Below are 15,624 nucleotides of genomic sequence, written 5' to 3'. Positions count from 1 at the left end.
TTTATTGGAATACCTACTTCTTTGCTGTATCTGCTGTGCCTTTTCTTTTACAACATAATTCCCTTACATGTTTATCTCAAATTCACTCTTGGCTGTTTTTGGTAACCATATTCCTTTTAACTTCCTGCACTTCAATTACTCAAATTTAAGCAGTTAGCTTAGCAATAAAAATCACTTTAAAGTAATGTATTATTTTAAGAGTAACTAAAAATGGAGTCTTTATTAAAACCGGGATGTGTGTGTGTGTGTGTGTGTGTGTGTGTGTGTGTGTGATGTTCTTATAAGGAGCTTTAAAACTTTCTTCTTTTCTTGATACTGACCTTCCATTTTCCATCTCCTTTTCTTACTGGAATGTGAATGTGCCCTTTCCCTGTGTCTGAAAATCTTTCAACCTTCACCATTCATTCTAAGAATCAGCAATATGTTATGTTTTTATAGAACCTTTCTTCCAGGGAACAGAGTGTTTCATATATATTACCACATTCATCCTTAAAATTTCTCTCACTACACCCATAGCCCTAGCTAAACTATGCCTCGGTTGAAACCTCAATCCATATCTTTAGTTCTTCCTTCCTTGACTGCTTTTCCTATAAACTCCGTAAATCACATTTTCAGAATCCTGCATCTGTAGAAAATAAGCATAATTCTATCACTCAAATGACTTTGCTTGCTAACCCTGTGCTTAGGATTCACCACAGTTACATCAAAACGTCACCACCGTCTGCTATGAAGGTGCACATTACTAGGTCTGGCTACTTCATCCTAGAACTCATGGTTTTACTCCTTAAAGTCAGATAAATAATATGACTTAATATGAAGTCATACCTACTTTTTTTCTCAACCACGTCACTTACCTTTGCAATAAATTATAATTGATCCCCTCTTAACGTTATTTTCTTTTTCTAATAATGATAAAAAAATTATATCTTATGTTTATCTGATTCTCAAGCCATACCAAATAAAATGCTAGTCCTGGTCCCTTTGTAGTAATAAGTACCATTAGTTAATGTTTATCATGAAGCAGTCACACTCAGGTGGATTGCCTCCTTTAATCCTGACTGTAAGAGTAAGAGTGCAATCCTACTTTCTACATATTAAAGATTAATAAATGAAAGTTTTCAAGGATTAAATAACTTGTCAAAGGATATATACTTAGCACTTGACCATAGACTGAAGTAGCTAGAATACATCACTACTTACCATTCTCATTGTCTCTATGCAATTACCTTAGATTGAAAGTTATAAACAAAAAAAAGGAATATCACTTTTTCAGAATTCAATTATATATAAAACATTGTATTGGTGGGCTAAGTTCTGGGATTGAACTGGTTGAGAAAATAGACCTAAAATCTATTTACTTAAACAAGATTGCCAATATTCAAATGCAAAAGACTTTTCAAACTTAAAATGAGTCTTTATCTTTAATTAAATGTAGAATAATTCATTACCTTCAATATTTACTTTAAAATTAAATAAAACAATCAGAAAGAACTTAAGAGAAAAGTGATATTCCATACAAGACATATTTACTTTTTTTTTTCTTTTTAACTTGAGCTATCCTGTCCCTGTTTTGATTTTCCAAGCTAATCTGCTATAGGTGGTCTATGTCCCTACATGGCATTAGACTTCCAGACTTCTTAATTTTTATGACAATCAGCTTTTCTATGTGAACTGGTTTCTTTTCAGGAAGTTCATTTCTCCTAAGTCACTTTACATAACATCCATGCCACCCAGGAGATATAAAAAACATGTTAAATATACAGACACTGAAACAAAGCAAGGTGAATAATCTAACTTTTGTAATTGTTTGGTAGTTTCTAAAGATGACTCCAGAAAAAATGGAGCAGAATTTCTATATTTCATTTGTTAGTTTATACCCATTAACAAAATATACAAACACAAAATGAACTCAGATTACCGCAACTTAAAAAAAACCAATCCTTCAGGTAAACTAATGATTGTACTAGATATTTTCCTTTATAGAACACACTCCAAATCGCAAACACATAGGATATAATTAACACGGTAAAGTAAAATGCCAAGTAAGCAACCAAATAAAGGAAAATTAATAGATTTCCCAGAGCAATGCAATACTCAAATCGCCTTAATTTGATGATGTTTAATAGAGGAAAGAGTTAATTATATGAAATAAAACCCGAAAAGGTCAACAGTAAAAATGTGACAAACTAATTGATTTAGCTTTGATGTATTATCAGTAGTACAGCACAGAAGATAAACCACCTTCCATGAATTAGTCATTAGATCTTCCACACATCTTTGAATACATAGGGCATTACAGATGATTTCAATGTAACGTGATATTTAATTAATCCAAGCAAAATTCAAATGATCTGGGCAAAATGATTATATCTCTTCTTTCACTACTTCATACATGTCTCCCCAATAGTAGGCTCATTCCTTCAAAAATAAGATTACAATGTGACAACTTCTTTGCAAGTCTACTTGAATCGGTAAAGAGGGTGATTATGTACTAAAAATTGTTTCTTGATTAGCTGAAATCATAATAATAGTATACAGCCTTCTGATAAACTTTGAATCATTGAAACTATAGACTTTAAGCAATGCAGGCATAAAATAGAAAATAAATTTCTTATGCAAACATTTGTAGCATATGGAAGCCATGCAAATGTTGAATGTTGCTTTCAGAAGAAGGGGGAAATCTTGTTGCTGTTGTTGTTGTTATTGTTTTTCTCAAATTAAACCCTTTCCTGAAAGTACAATTGCAAAGTAAAGATTTACATAGCTTTGACTGAAAAATAATTTACATGTCACAAGGTAAGTGACTTCACAGGATGAAGGTTTTTATGACCTGACAAGTATAGGCACCATATCATTAAAAAGAGAGAGAGAGACTCAGGTGGTTGAAGCTATTGTTGAAACCAATTTATGATATTCTTGCTCAAAATATCATCAAATCTTTCTAAATAACAGCAACTAAAATCTAAATATCTTGAGTATGGGATGGATTCAGTGGTGTTTAGATATTAAGCTTAACCTCAAAAAAATGCAGTTATATGAAGATTGTGCGGAAAAAATATAAATGATAGGTAATATGTTAGTATAGAAAATTTCCCACTTTGAAAAATTTCATCTAAAAGAAGCACAGATTCGCCCATCCATTCTGTCAACAAAGAAGGTATCAAGAGAGCAAGAAGGAAAGTGATTTCCCCTACATCTCATTCGTGTGAGTATAAAGGGATTTAAAGTTTGTTATATAAATGAATTTCCTACAAAGATTAAAATGATGACATTTAAAGATAAAAATGCCAAATATTAGATCCTATTCATCAAACTCAGCAAGTTTAGAATTGTAAAAGGAACAACTTCTACCAGCTATTCATTTGGTAACATTTGCACAAAATAATATATTGTCACAGATTGTCAGAGAACTGACACTCTGCCAAGAAGTCTTTGATTCAAATTTGTAAAAGAGTAAGATGAACAAAGACTATGAGACTCCACAGGGAGGGGGAAAAAAGAGAGAAGACATAGGATCATAGAACCCATAGAATTTTAGAACAGGAAGGAACATAAAAAATCTATCTCATCTTTTTCTCATTCTTTTTAGAAAAGCAACTAGAACAAGCAATAATAAGACTCTCCTCAAGGGCACACAGGTAGTAGGTAACTGATTATCATACTCTGAAGTAATGAATTACATAAATAAAAGGTGAGAAAGATGTTATATATAGCACACAAAAGCATATTAAATATAAAATCATATTTCCTATCTGTATTTATGTGTAGTTCAAATGACTTACACAGAACTTGAAAGGATAAAAGCAGTGAATTTCTAATATTTAAGCTTCTAAAGATATATTTAACAAGTATTTTCACTCTTCAAACTATTTATTTCACTCTTCTTCAAACTATTTAAAATAATTTTGAAAAAGTGCAGCCTCATACCATCTTAAATGATAAGTCCTACAAGATATTATATTCCTGAAAAAATGGTTTACACATTTTCAATATGTAGTTTGCTAAGATTTTGGTAGTCAGCATCCACATTCCAAACTCGGTTAGTGGTGTCATCCTATTTGTACAATTACTTGTACATGTGTCCTTCTAGTATGTATGTGTATACAATTACATACTGATGCTCTAAAATTTGTTACATTAAATGCTGCCTTTCCCCCCTTTTGCTTCTAATACTTAACATATTATAAAATATTAACAAATCTAACTCTTGAAAGAAAATCAGTGTCTTGCTATTTCCAGATACTGTCAAAACATTGCATTATCTAAAAAACATAGACATTAAACTTGCAAATGTCAAGTATGCCTTTGGGTGTTTTAAAGGGACACTACAGTTTTCCATTTGATTTGAAAGTAAATCAAGCAGCCTTAGGATCCTCACAGTAACACTATTAATTACTTCTGCTAATTACCTCTGAGTCAAGAGAACACTTTGCAGGGAAGGAGCAAAGTGGTCTCCTCTGGAGTGGGATCTGAGGGCCACTAGAGGCTCAAGCCCCACAGGCTTGCTTCCAGTTTAAAAAAAAAAAAAAAATGACAAAAGCCCTACTCTGGGGTATGTTAAGAAAAGCCTATCCCCACCTCTGGCGGCTGGATTCTGACTTTCCGGAATAAGCAAATTCACTTAGAACTTCTTTGCTGAGCTCAATTCTCGTCTGCCTTTCTCCAACACTATCCTATCTTAAGATTGATCATCTAGCAGAAATAGGGGAAGAAAGATGATTCTAAAGAAAAAGACATACCTATGCCAAACATCAGTTTGTTCTGAATTGCTGCCGGGTTTTATCATTGAGGAAGCATCCTTGTACCTCAACTGACACGGAACCTCTCCTCTACCCATCACTGCTCATGCTTATGAGAAAAATGATCTCCTGAAAGATGATGTGATGTTTTTGCTCAACAACTGTTTTGGAAAAGTGACCTTTCCAAAATCTATACAGATCCTTAATACTTCCCTGCCATTATCTCCATAAAGACCTGAAGGTCATTTTTACTTAGAGGTCAATGGAAAACAGAAACAATGTCAGACATAGTCATGATGTCCATACACCAATAAACAAAAAACATATCAATTCAAAATGCTTTAAGAACACAGCAAACTTCTTTACATGAGAAGGGTTTTCTAACTTTGTTATCAATTTAATTTCAAAATGGTTGTTTTCTAGGAAAATAAATCTCTAATTGATATATAAAGCATGGATTTTCTACTTTACTACCCTCTTAGGCTATTTATAAATAAGAAATTGGAAAAAATTTCAAACAAACCTTTGCTCAGGCTGACTCTAAGTGTGTTGGGGTGCAAAAGAAACCATCCTGAACCCCTCTGGGTTCTTCTCGGCAGTATGAGTTAACAGCATCAGATGAGTTAGCAAAAGAAAAACAATTTAGCAACATTGAATTTACATGACTGCACATTCTTAAAAATAATGAAGGGGGCAAAGCAGAAATATTTATCCTGTATTTTGAGACCTGGAGCAATAAAGACGGAGAGACTTCACATGACAGCCAAGAAGTGGAATGCCACCCTTTATTCTGAGAGTAAAGGCAAGATTCCTAGAGAAAACATGTTTACTGATAAGCCTACTGGTGGATGAGATGCCTCAACCCAGGCTACATTCTTCCAGGTCATAAAAGGTAGAGCAGCGATTGGGTCTGTGATTAGGAAGAGGACAGAAACTTATGACAAGGCAATTTTTATTTTGATTAGGGAAGAGTAAAGGACTTAGACAAGGACAGAAGCTTCTCCTAGCCTTCAAGGCTCTCACTGTTCTCAAGTCCAAACAATCTGCTTTCTTTAAATAATAGTAAATTTCCCAAGGCTCACAGAGCCTTAATTTACCTCTAGTTCCCGTACCAAATGACAAAAGGCCTACTCTGGGGTATATTAAGAAAAGCCTACCTGTCCCCTTTGGGGAGACTGCTCCCACTGAGCAAGTTATAAAAATGAGATAGACACCTGGGTATCACTCAAACTTCCCTCTATATTTTTGTTTTTTTAAACAGAGGCCTTATTAATACAAGATAATATCATTTAGTAAGAAAAATATAAATTTTGGAAGGTGAAGAATATTGAGTAAACTTTTGATTCTGCCAGTGATCAATTATAGCAACACAGGATACTTTTCTGATTGGTGAGACAGGAATCATTCTAGCTACATTATAGAGCACCTAAACGAATAAAGGTTAATTATTGGGCAAAAAATTTCTGCTACACTGCCTGCCACTGAGTAGCCATTTAATAATTTGTGCTTCTCTTTCCACTTCAGTCTTGACTAGAGTTTTTTAAAACAGTATTTTTAGGTCTTCATTAAACGCTATGTGACTTTTATAATACTAATAGAATTTAGTTTCATGTATCAGTTACTGAATAATTCTACTTAAACTATGTGGTAAGGTCAAAACTGAGGTTGATGCGGGACGTGGAGTCAGCCATTCAGACTCTACCACAGCAGCCCACATAGAAGGCCCCTGCACAGAGCAGGCCCCTGCAGGACATGAGTGCTGGTGGAAACTGGTAGAGAAAGCCAGAGTTCCAATCCCAACTGTGCAGTCCTGGAAAGATTACTCAAGTCTTGAAGCTTCAGTTCCTCCCCTAAAACGTGGTTATAAAGGGGAACTGAAGGAAGTTGAGTATAAGAAAATAGGGTGGAACAAAGTAACTCATATTTACAATTAAAAACAAAGGATGCATCTTTTCAAAAAGCACAATGCTGGAGGAAAGGCATGAAGAAGCAGAGTAAGATACATAATAGAACGTCATTTATTTAAATTAAAATATATGTATACTAAAGAGCAGGACGCATTTTGCAGGAATAAATGCACAGGAGATGTCTCACATTTTAATAGTTGCATTGGAAGCTGAGACTCAGAGGACAACTTTTACTTGAAACTAAGTAAATGTTAATTCTCTTGCTCAGATCATTCCAAATGTAAAGGAAAGCGAATGTGTGAGCTTGTAATAAGCTTTTCAGTCATCACCGGTAAGAGGAACATTTGCAATCTAAAACAGGACCACCAGTGATAAGTTAAAAAATTCAGCAGAACATGATATTTATGACTTACTACATTGTTAATTTCCTACTGCTATATTAGCAGTTTCGGAGGAAAAAATGAGAATAGGAAACAGCGTGACAGGAAACAAAGCGAAATTAGAATTAGCTAATTGACTAAAAATATTGAATCTTTTTTTCAGCGTGGCTGATTTTAAATTAATCACTTGTATGCTTTTAAATCTGGCTAGCCAAAAAGTAATGAAGGCTAATTACAACGCTTAAAGATTTACAAAGATTTTAATCTCCACATCATTTATGAACCCTGCAATTATAACATTTTCAAAGAAGAGACTATATAACAGGCAATATTATCATGACTCTGTCTTTAATTCATCTAATTAAATCTCTATTTTAAAATTAAAGTTGGGTATAATGAAGAAACATCCTAATATTTAAATCCTAAACTAAGGGGGTCACATCTTTACAATAAGTATATTAAAATTTATTAATATAATCAAGTCATTATTCATAACAAAATTATTTTATTCTGATAGATCTAGATTTTTATTAAACTTCATTTTTCTATTAAGCATTTATTTAGAATACAAAAGAACAATACACCTTGATTTTCCAAAAGAAATAATTTTTAAAACTGTGCATCAACTATGATTCACAATTTAATTACTTTTCACATTCTCAAGAATAGAAAATGATATAATTCATAATTAGTGTTGTTATGACAAATGCCTGATAAACTTGTAATGATTTGACATTAGCCTGAATTTTCATTGGAACTAGTGGAAAGTTTTATAACTTGGGGCTTTTCTAATCCCCAAGCATATTGATGAAAACCAATTCTAATTAAAAAAAATCCCGATTCTTGCTGTTTTCTAATTATAACTCTAAGTACTAAATACTAAAAGTATGAATAAATAATAAAGTTATTGATACTCTGTAAAAAGGAGAAAATCCTTGCTATCTTTTTATACCTTGTTACTGCCTTTTTAAAATATTTTATAAATATTTTAAAATATAATATAAATATTTTAAAATATAATATAAATATGATGTTATATTAAAAAATGCATTATTATGGCTGTACAACTAGTATAAATCAAACTTTACTCATGAATCCTACCTACACACACTGATATAATAACAAAAAGAATCCTGCTCTGAGTATAGAATGCTTTGTGCCTATAGTCTCCATTATCAATACTTGAATAAATCCTTCCCTTTGAGTAGCACATCTTAACATATTAGGATAGGAAACTTGACTCCAAAAAAGCAACCACAGCCCAAACCCAAACCCACAAATCCTTCCCCCCAACACACAACTTTTAGCAAATAGCTTTTGCAATGGTTCATTTTTAAAAAAGGAATTTAATGCAGATTTTCCTGGTAATGTCCTAGTATCTACACAATAGGCTGCCAGGAAATTAAAAGTGGAACAGCTAATTTAATATCCTGTCCCTTGCAGGGGACTACTGCTCATGCTTCCAGGGAAGTTGACAACTACACAGACGTCTCATCAGGTTCTGATAGAGATGACTTAGCCAGAAAGTTGTATTTGACCCTTTAAAACCCAAGACAATGCATTTGAATAGAGAAATATGACATTCACATATTTAAGGTCAATCACAAATTTTGTATCAGCTAAAGAAAATCCAAGTTCCCTCCAAACCTCAGGATATCTTTTTCCATCCCCAAATCTTCGTCCCCTTCAAATGCCACAGGAAGGACAAAGAGCTCTTAAGAAATTTGTGAAAATTCAGGTCTAGCCAATGGCTCACATTTTTATTTGTTTTCCTCCCAAATATTTTCACAGTCTGGGTTTGGACTCACAATAATTCAGTCAGCAAGAAGCATTATTCTCAGGCTTGTAAATGAAATATTTGCTTGCAATGACTTATTTGTGCCTTCATTTGTTCATCATCTCCATTTTGCATCTCCTCAGTCACATGTTCTCAGAGTGTCTCCTGATTTCCCAGGGTCTCATATCAATGCTAGACCCCTCCTAGTCCAGGATCTCACACTGGAACACCCTCTTTCCAAATTTCACTGTCTGTGCTTCTATTCAATCACTCTTTTAATCCTACTCTTTCATCCATTTCCTTGGACTATGAAGAGTGATTTCCTAGTTAGTTCTATAAATTCTCCTAGACTAAAATTTTAATAACTGCCATTAATTCTTTACAGTAAAATAAGTTTTGTTTAAATGCATCTTGATATTGTGGATTAGATCCTGTATCAGAAAAAATAAATCAGGGGGAAAACAGATGAAATGTGAAAAATTTTAAGATTTAGTTAACAGTAATACATCAATGTTGACTTCTTAGTTTCTGCAAACACTTTAAGATAATGTATTTGAAAAACTGTTAACAATTGAGTATCGTGTTGAAAGGGGAGAGGGGGATGAACAGGGGACCTATGTGTGTTCTGCATTCTCTAAAATTATTTCTATACAAATAGTTTGTTCAAAAATAAAAGGTGTTGATTAAAATGAGGCTTAACTTTATTAGCTCAATGAGGAAGATGGAAAGCTCAGACACAATAGTGATCCTGCAAAGAGAAAAATCTGACAGGAAAAAACTTCAGCAACACCTCACTTTATCCCATAGAGGCAGCTGTCTCTGCCTTTGCATAAAGCTTGGCTCTGAAGGAAATTGCATTCATTTGCATGACATCTGGTCAGGCAAGGACATCATCTCAGATTTATTTTTCAGAAAGATGAATCTTGTTGCATGATGCAGTATGGCCTTTAGGAAGGCAAGAGAAGACTCCAGGTCAACAGCAAGATCTATACTGCAGAAATGTCACACAAAATCTGCTCTGGTCCAGTGAAAGCAAAGAGAAAATGAAATGAATGAGTTAAGAGATATTAAGAAACTCTATTGGATGTGGTGAGGGAAGAGTCAAAAATGACTCCCAGATTTTTCACTCAGGTCACTGAGTAGATGGCAGGAAAATTGACTAAGAGAAAAGTCACATAAGAAAAGATTTAGGAGGCCTCCCCGGTGGTGCAGCAGTTGAGCGCTGGGCTGCGAAGCTGCCCACAGCCTCTGCAGCGCAGGTTCGATCCCCCGGTACCAGTGAGGGTGCCACATGGTGAAGCAGACCTCTCCTGCCACGCCCACTGCTCCCCTCAGCAGTGTATTTCATCAGTCTGCCTGTTCTGTTCCCCGCTCTGGCTCTGGTGAATTCTCTCACCCTCCCGTGCTTCTGACTGTACCCAGTGCTTGTATAAATAAATAAATAAGTCTTTAAAAAAAAAAAAAAAAAGAAAACATTTAGATTGGAAGCAAAGATGATAAATGTGCATCTGCCTAAAGGCTTGTGAGGATTTAAAGTTGAGGTGAAAAGATAAACTCGGGAGAAGAGTATGAGACACAGACACTGATTTGAAATCATCAGCCTTAAGATGGTATGGATGAATTTATTTATGATCACCCAAACAGTTACTAAGATGATCCAAATAGAATGCATATTTACTAAAAGTCAAGTGTTAAGTCATAAAAATATGTAACCTAGAGATTACTAACCAAATTAATTATTAGAGAAATTCATAGCCATATGCCAAGGAATTTATACCAAAAAAGTAGTTTTTAGGCAAAAAAAAATGATGGTTAAAAACTAATTTTAGGGCCTCCCTGGTGGCGCAGCGGTTGAGCGCTGGGTTGCGAAGCTGCCCGCAGCCTCTGTGGCACCGGTTCGATCCCCGGATGCTCCCTGGCCACTGGAGGAGGGTCCCACATGGCGCGCAGACCTCTCCTGCCGCCCGCTGCTCCCCTCAGCAGTGTACTTTGGTCCTTCTGCCTGTTCTGCTCCCCGCTCTGGCTCTGGTGAATTCTCTCACCCTCCCGCGCTTCTGACTGTACCCAGTGCTTGTATAAATAAATAAATAAATAAATAAATAAATAAATAAATAAATAAATAAATAAATAAATCTTTAAAAAAAAAATAAAATAAAAACTAATTTTACTTCATGCAAATGTTTATATTATTCATCCCTAAGAAATACAATTGATAAAACAACCATATAACTGAATATAGATACAAATGATAGATATGTGATAATTAGCAATCATTTCCAAGGACATCTGCAGTTCTCCATAATCATAATGACAAGATGTAGAAAAATCTTGTCATAATGTCAAAAAATCAGCATAGACAGTTTTTTTTAAATATTAGAACATGTGACTGACAATATAGATAGTTAAATTTTAGTTAAAGTGAAGTAGAGCCCTAGGAAAATGACAAATTCTACAATAATAACACTATAATTATTCTACTTAATTTTCTTAATAGTATTATTACTGGTCTACATTTGGTATAATTTCTCCCTTGTTTATGTTTCTCTGTGAAAGAGATCTAGTTCACAAAATAATAGGGCATTTGTAGTTGTACTTAACAGAGATTCCATGTCCCACAGGTTGTGAAATTGAGCTAAAAGTCAACAACATGATTTGCTATTCCCTTTGGAACAGTATTTCACTTTAATGTGGATTTCACATTGGGAAAACAGAAATAATAACTATGCTGCTCTCGGAAATCTTCACATAAAAAACCAAAAGTATTCACAGAGGAATATATGTAATTATATATAGATATGTATAATTTTAATTCTTAAGAATCTCTATCCATAGAAAAAGCTATATTGGCTCCATCCTTATTTATCAGACACTACTTGCATTTGTAATTTTAGTGTTGAAAATAAGTTATATTGAATCTTACCAAAGGTAAGCCCCACCAATAAATGTCTTTGTAATTGTTCAGAAGCTGAATTGAAATAATAGGAAACTGATGTCTTAAGAGAAGACTAGAAAAGTGAGACTTATTAAGCTATAAAAATTATATTTCCCAAGAGAATGAAAAAATACATCACAAATAAGGGGAAGAGACTAGTAAAAGGCATCTGATCAAGGACTGCTCCTCAAAATATACAAAGAACTCAACATCAGTAATAAGAAAACAAACAACCTGACTAATAATTGGGCTGGATATCTTAACAGATATCTTACTAAAGAAGACATACATGTGACAACTAAGCACTTAAAATGGTGCTCCACAGCATATGTTGTGGAGGAAAAGCAAATTAAAACAGCAATCAGTTAGCACACCACCTAGAATGGTCAACACCTCTTTACTCCCTTGTATCTACCCTTGACAACCACATTCTACTCACTCTTCCTTGAGTCTGACTATTTCATATTTCATATATAAGTTAGATCAATTTGTGCCTCTCTCTGTCTTCCTTACATCACTTGGTACAATGCCCTGAAGGTCTGTTCATATCACAAATGGCAGGATTTCATTCTTTTGAAAGAATGAAATATATATATAAAGCTATACAATTTACATTCCCGTCAACACTGTATATGATTTCCCTTTACTCCATATATTCATCAATGCTTGCTATTTTTTTGATAACAAACATCCTAACAAGTATGGGTTGATAGCTCACTGTGTTGTTTGTATATATCTGATTACTAGTGATGTTGAACACCTTTTCCTGTACCAGTTTGCATTTTTTCTAAAAAATAAAATTGCAAATATATTCACCTCCTCTTTCTTGAGACCATTTTGAAAAAACATTAAAAGAATAGTTATAGTATTTAATTATAAATAAATATTTAGGAGTGAATTCTTTTAAGTAAAATAAAATTCCTGAGTTATATATATATTTATGGAAATATATATCACATATATAAAATATATATAAAATTTATATATATTTATATATTTACTTCCTCACTTATGAGAATCTTAGACTGTATAAGAATGAAAGAAAACACTGTGTAAAGCTACATACAGTGTCTAGCATCCAGTAGAGGCTCATTAACAGCAGTCACTATCATTAATAATTTTACCTATTCACCAGATCCTCATTGTTATTCATATGTATGTGTGTGTGTGTGTGTGTGTGTGTTTTAATACTACAGCATGCCCATAGTTTCACATGTTGGACTCCTACAACATCTAGCTCATTTTGTTATTTTTCTTCACTTCCTCTTTTATTCATTGGGTATTTTTATAGGGAAAGGTACTATGACATGTGCTATGAGACATATGAGACTATATCTCTGCCTCAGACAGAAAATAAGACCCCAATACAGAGAGTTGTTGTAAGAAACATGATTAGTAGCACTGCGGTGCTACCAGCTGAATCTCATTGCTAGGATGGTTCTTTGGAGAATATCAAAGGTTTCTAAGAAGAAACAACTCTTAAGCTCCACTTTATTTTGTGGTATTTCTGAAGAACAAAAAATGGGTAGAGAATTCCAAGTTAGAAAAAAAAATTCATGAACAACATAGAGTGATGAGTAAACAGAGGCACCTTCAGGGAATACCAGGCAGCAGGTCTGTCTATTGGAAAATAAAATCTGTGTTTTGAAAAATAGTTTACATACTACCATGTGAAGGATTTTGGACTCACAGGTAAGCCATGGAAAACCAGTGAAGACTTTAGTTGTTCTTGTTCAGGAAAGTTACTTATTATATTAGCATCTAGGCAAAAGATTGAGTAATATCCTTCTGTGTGAGGCATATGGTCTAAAAATCAATTGATTGAAAACTAATGTATGTATGACATTCTGAATATCCTGTAGCCTGTCCATAAGTTAAGCTTAAGCACCACTGATCAGAAGATTAAAAGGCTCAAGTAGTCAAAGAATGATAAATTCAATGGAAGACATGGCAACTGCCTGATTCCCGGCAGCACGCATGTTTGATGACTTCCTGCCTTCCTTACAAGGTTGAAAAGAAAGTTCTTCCAGCAATGATCTACAAATTAAGAGAAGCTTATTCAGCCTGTCAAAAAATTAAATGGCTGAATATCCCTAAGTATCAAGTCAGATATTTTACTAAGACTTGCTACAAAGAGTGAATAATTTGTCATTGACTTCCTTCCTTCACCATTCTAAAATATTTAATTTCACAAGTTTATAAGCATATGCACATGAAAAGTAGATGTATACATATATCTCTATATATAAAGTCAAAATTATTATGCAACAGGAGACATCTGATTATGAAGAAAATAAATGAAAATAATCTTTCTATGGTTTGAGGTAGAAAAATGATCAATTGACTTGGTGAGAATTATATTTGTCGTTTTCCTTTTCTACTCTGGATACCTAATAGGCCAAATTATCCCTTGTGGAAATTTGGTTCTTATTGAAATAACAGAAATAAATAAGCTTTAATTTTTACCATGGCATAGAAATTGATTCTAGTAATAATAATAATAAAAAAGAACACTAAGCGACAGTAAGAAAAACTGTCAGGAAACAATTAGTAACAGTTATTATGAAGAGTATGAGAGTATAACGTAGAACTCAATATTCTTTACCAAAAATAAACTCATCTTTTCATCTGGATAATACTTTTAATTTTGCTCCTTCCTATCATGCTATTCAAATTCTAAGTAATTTAAATAAAACCATGAAAATACAAAATGATATTTAATTTCTAAAACATTAAGAAAGGACATTTTTGCTTACGTCAGAAAACTTTCTAGACTTCTAAATATTTCACTTTACTAAGGCAGATGTCTTTGACTATCAGTGACTTGGTATTCAAAGACAACACAAAGAAAGCACATTAGGACATACAATCTGATGTGACTAGTACATAATGTGGCTGATTTGCCAGTAAGCATACTAAGAACTAGACGTCTAAATGAGCATTATATCTAAGCAGCCACTTTGGGAGATTAGACACATTTCAGTGGTATTGCCTTTGCTCAAAACATTTCAAACTTCTCTTCTAGAATGCTCTCAGAAATAATTTATGAACCATACAAAACTCAGGCTCATTGCTTTACAAATTGCTCTTCATGTAGCAGTAACTTGAGACAGAACAGAAATGGAAAATACAATTTCCTCTTTTCATTGTAAAAAGAAACAAATATAAAATTTTTAGTCTCAAAATAAATTGCTTCTATTAGCCTATTATATAAACCTGAAAAGACAATTGCAAGTAATAATAATAATAATAATCATAATAATCCTTCATTTCCCAGTATAATTTGAATAGGACTAATAATAAGTGCAAATTTATTGTGAATGCACTCTCTCATCTAATATCATCCTTGTTGGTCCCTAACCTCTCTTATTCTTCTTACACTTCTGATACCATAGGTTCAGGTCCTAAGGGGTCTCTGCTTGCCCTCTGCCTCACTTTTTATCATCTTTTCTTTTTCCCAAAATGCAGTGGCATTCTTTAAAAAATTTCCATACTACCCTTTATCCTTCACTTTCTCTGACTTAATGTGCTTTTTCCCCACTTTGTGTGAGTGAGGCCTCTACATTCAGGAGTAACTAAAGTATTTAAATATTTATTAAGTAGTTAAGCTCCTGGCTCTCTACTTTTTTTCTGGTCATTTCCCTTGTTTAACTAAATCTCACAGACATAACTATTACCACAACTCATATACCATGTCCAACAACTCATCCTTGCTCCTCTCCTTTTAACCATGCAAACTTGAGCACGTTACTTAATCTCTCTGAGTCTTAGTTTCCTTGTATATAAAATAGGGCTAAAATACCATTTGCCTCAGATTTGAACTTTTAATGATGAACTTAATATAGTAAATATACATGTTGAGTCTCAATGATGCACATCTAAAACTTAC

The 15,624-nt window shown here is 33.6% G+C and overlaps 1 protein-coding gene across 1 annotated transcript in view; it reads left to right on the top strand.

Moving 5' to 3' along the window:
* The first annotated feature begins 3,090 nt into the window (after positions 1 to 3,090).
* The window catches only part of RGS21 (regulator of G protein signaling 21), a 39,787-nt gene continuing 27,253 nt past the window's right edge, over positions 3,091 to 15,624 (top strand). Inside the window, exon 1 of the mRNA XM_037497192.1 lies at positions 3,091 to 3,205. The gene's annotated coding sequence lies outside the window, so the exon portion shown is untranslated. The remainder of the gene's footprint in view (positions 3,206 to 15,624) is intronic.

Source organism: Talpa occidentalis, unplaced genomic scaffold, assembly GCF_014898055.3.
Source record: "Talpa occidentalis isolate TD23 unplaced genomic scaffold, MPIMG_talOcc4v2.1 talOcc4.8, whole genome shotgun sequence".
Taxonomy (NCBI): Eukaryota; Metazoa; Chordata; class Mammalia; order Eulipotyphla; family Talpidae; genus Talpa; species Talpa occidentalis.
The sequence above is the reverse complement of the archived record's forward strand: the minus strand, read 5'-3'. Positions and strand labels throughout refer to the sequence as shown.